The following is a 4,367-nucleotide window of genomic DNA, read 5'->3' on the forward strand; positions in this document are numbered from 1 at the left end:
AGTTCTCTCTTGATGATCTTCTCCAGCTATGCATGAAATGAAAAGTATTTTCAACATACATCTATCTTCCAAAGTACAGGATAACAAAACATTTAAAATTTCAGTTTATTTTGATTAGTTCTTAATCCTTTCTCCCCAAAACATTTTGGCATCAAATAAACTTTAGCAACAAAAGGGGATTTTCCTTTGAGATTACCTGCATGACCAGGATTGCTAAAAAAGTGGGGTGGGGGGTGGGGGGAAGCCTGATGGACAAGAACAACTACACAAACTATTAGTACAACACTTCAAGAAATGAATTAGTACCTACCATTGTGTGCACACACTTAGATCGATGCCTGTCAGAGTCTTCCAACAACGAATAGCAGTCTTAGGATTTTTTCTACGTCTGGTCCATCCAATGAAGGAGACCAGTGGCCTCCAATGGCCATAGCTTCATCCTTGCCTTTCATGTCCACTAAAAACTAATTCAAAACAAAGAATCATTTACATATATTATGCACCCTGTCAAATTATAAAAGATACTTGAGAAGGAAAGGTACAAACCTTTCCAGTATCATTTTTACTACCTCTGGTATCTGTCAGTCAAGGAAGAGTTCAGATCATTGTGTTCCACACTGCATTTCAGCAATGGAATAGGATTTACACACATCATAACTCATCCTTTTAAATATTTCTTCACATAGAGTTCTTTTAAAGAAACAAGCTATAATTCAAACTTCAACAACATCCAAAGACACTCTGAATCCTATTACTAATAAGTTACTACTATGCTACAAATATAAAACATCAAAATGACTGTTGAACTAGTAGTGTACAAATAAGATGTAGTCATAATCTGCAAAGAGAAAAAGATCTACATCATTACATTCTGGGTGCCTTAATACTGTAATTAGTCATTAAACTAATCAACAGATATTAAAATGTAGGGTTTTAGATTTTATGTGTACAAAGTTACAGCTAAGCAGTGAATACATCTAAAGTTAAAACAAATGTGTCCTTTCACCTTAACAAGTCTAGCAGGACTCTGGAATTCTTGTCCAAGTTCTTGTGGTCTTCAGTAAGATTACATGACTTATGATACAATCTTCCATACTAGGGCTAGTCATCAGCATTACCTATTATAGTCAAATAATTCAATCCTGTCAAAAGTCTAGAGTAATGTGAAAAAATGAGAAGCACTACTAATTATCTTTACATATGAGATGTCTGAAATTTTTAAATAAAAACAGGAAGTAATGCTATAGCAGAACCAGTATTAGATACCTCAGCCTCCCAAAGTGCTGGGATTACAGGTGTGAGCCACCACGCCAGGCCTAGACACCTTAAAATTAGTTAGTTTTAACTTTTGAAGGGATGCTTTTTCAGTCAAACAATGCTTTAAACAGAAGAAAACTATAGACTATACACAATATGCTGAATGTTTCCCTTAAGACTTACATTTAGTGCATTCATCTAATATCAAGTCTTATCTGAGGCTACCAGAAGTCATACAACATTCCAAATATCTCATTAACATCATCTTTACCTTAACATTTTTATGAGGTTTCAAACGTTAGAATAATAACCAGTTTTACAGCTCAAGGGTTGAGGCAAGGAGAGCTTAAAGTAAATTACATAACCAAAATAGGATCAAGCAGTCAAGAAGAAAACAAAAAAAACACTTTTGTGAAGGTTAATTTTACATACCCTTGTATTAAGAATAACTGCTAACAAATTTAAGCTTCATATCACAGTTGAATACAAACATTTGCGCTGTATAAGTGGTCGGCATTTGGTGGATCAAGAATGGCCATATTTTTTTCTGAGGACCCTACTTCTCTGTGGATTACATCAAAATTGCAGTAATTTCCCAGCTGAAATGGTCTTGACCAAGGGAAAGCATCCACCCATGTAAACTAAGCATCAAAAAAGTCACTAGGTACATACAAATTCTGATAACAGTGCCTTAGTACCATCATGTCCCAACTGGGACTGAAAAATAGACATAGGTAGTTAATAAATAGCCTTACTAAAAAGGTTACACAAACATTCACTCAATTCCGTAGCAAATATAACTGGTTACAGTGAAAAGTAAGCTGAAAAAGGACAAAGTCAGTTACTAATGAGCTATAGATTTGGACAGAGACATATGAAAATATTACTTTCAATTTGTACACTCAAAGCTTTGAATAAATAATATTCTCAGTGTTATCCTTATTTCATTACTTTTTGCTACAGAAGACCCTTTGAAATAACTTGAACCTCAGCTCCAGAAAATACCTGTACAAAAGTAGGTTTTCCTCAGTTGGAACTGCGGATTACTCCCAAACTGCTGGGATTACATGCGTGAGCCACCAAAGGCGGCCTGGAGGAAGAGCTTTCTAAGTAGAAATTAAACAAGTTAACAGGCCCAGAAGAAGATCCTGCTGAGCCTCAGTGACACTGATACTTATCAAACATGACATCCTTCACGTTCTTCTTTGGCTTAGCCTGACCCGCTCCTATGTTTTTTTTTCATTTACTTTTTAAGAGATCCTGTCTCACTGTTGCTCAGACTGGAGCACAGTGGCACTGTCATAGCTCAGTACAGTATCGAATTCCTGGGCTCAAAGTGATACTTCTACCACAGGTTCCTGAGTAGTTACAAACATAGGCATAGGCCACCATTCCCTGCTACTTTTAAAAACTTTTTGTGGAGACGGGGGTCTCAGAACATGGCCCAGGCTAGTCTCCAACTCTTGACCTCAAATCAAGAAAACCTCCAACCTCCCCATCTATCTAAATGCTGGGATTTCAGGTGTGAGCTGATGTACCTGGTCTCTATCATTTAACTTGTTTAGAATCCATACATCTTCCTGCAAGTGGCTCCCAGAATGTACTCTCTTTTTTTTTTTTTTTTTTTTTTTTTTGGAGATGGAGTCTTGCTGTGTCCCCCAGGCTGGAATGCAGTGGCACCATCTCAGCTTGCTGCAACCTCCACCTGCCAGGATCAAGCGATTCAACTGCCTCAGTCTCCCAAGTAGCTGGGATTACAGGCGCATGCCACCAAGGCCAGTTAATTTTTGTATTTTCATTAGAGATTAGGTTTTGCCAAGTTGGCCAGGTAGTCTTGAACTCCTGAGCTCAGATGATCTGCCTGCCTTGACCTCCCAAAGTGCTGGGATTACAAGCATGAGCCACCACACCTGACCAGAAAGAAAAGGTTAGATTTTTCGGAGACGGCAACCAGGTGCAAAGCTTTAACCTTAATTACATCCTGCAATTTAAAAAACTATGAAAGGCATTCTGGGGACAATTGGAAAAATGTGAACACAGACTGAGTAATCTATAATATTAGTACAATATGGTTAATCTTCTATGGTGTCATAATGGCATTTTGTTATATGGGGAGCACCTTATTTTTTTTTTTTTTTTTTTTTTTGTGAGACGGAGTCTTGCTCTGTCGCCTAAGCTGCAGTGCAGTGGCATGATCTCAACTCATTGCAATCTTGACCTCCTGTGTTCAAGTGATTCTCCTGCTTCAGCCTCCCAAGTAGCTGAGATCACCAGCATACACCACCACACCTGACTAATTTTTGTATTTTTAGTAGAGACAGGGTCTCACTATGTTAACCAGGTTTGCCTCAAACTCCTGACATTTGGTGATCTGCCCGCCTCTGCCTCACAAAGTACTGGCATTAGAGGCATGAACCACCATCCCAACTGGGAGTTCCATTTTTTGGTAGAAAAGACATATTTAATTTTTTAGGAGTGAAACATCATGATGTCTCAGCACAAAAAATAAATGCACAGATACAGACATACAAAAGCATGGCAAAATATTAATTATTGAATCTACATGGTGGGTACATAAGAGATTGTTTTACTCTTCTTTCAGCATTTCTTATGTTTAAAAATATTCTTATGAAAAAATAATTGAAAGGCTGGGCATGGTGGTTCACACCTGTAATACCAGTATTTGGGGCCAAGAGTGTGAGACCAGCCTGGCCAACATGGCGAAACCCCGTCTCAACTGAAAATAAAAAAAAATTAGGTGGATGTGGTAGCACATGCCTGTAGTCCCAGCTACTTAAGAGGCTGAGGCAGAAGAATCACTTGTACCTGGGAGATGGAGGTTGTAGTGAGCCCAGATCAGACCACTGCACACCAACCTGGGCAACAGAGCAAGAGTATATCTCAAAGAAAAAAAAAAAGGAAAAGAACAGAAAAAATAACTGATCAATATATCCACACAAAAAAATTCACAGATTATTGAATAGCACCTTATGTGTTCTCAAACTACTGATCAGAAAAATAAAACATGGACCTTCCTTTCAACAGAATTATAATGCAGACTACAGACAGCAAAATCTGAAAACATAGTTAGAATGTCATTTACTGAGAAT

General features: G+C 37.9%; 1 non-coding gene across 1 annotated transcript; it reads right to left on the reverse strand.

Moving 5' to 3' along the window:
* Window positions 1-593: 593 nt before the first annotated feature.
* Window positions 594-660, reverse strand: LOC117089554. Its single transcript, XR_004439653.1, has one exon. It is a non-coding gene; the product is annotated as a small nucleolar RNA SNORD98 (small nucleolar RNA).
* Window positions 661-4,367: the final 3,707 nt, after the last annotated feature.

Source organism: Trachypithecus francoisi, unplaced genomic scaffold (assembly GCF_009764315.1).
Source record: "Trachypithecus francoisi isolate TF-2019V2 unplaced genomic scaffold, Tfra_2.0 Contig00863, whole genome shotgun sequence".
Taxonomy (NCBI): domain Eukaryota; kingdom Metazoa; phylum Chordata; class Mammalia; order Primates; family Cercopithecidae; genus Trachypithecus; species Trachypithecus francoisi.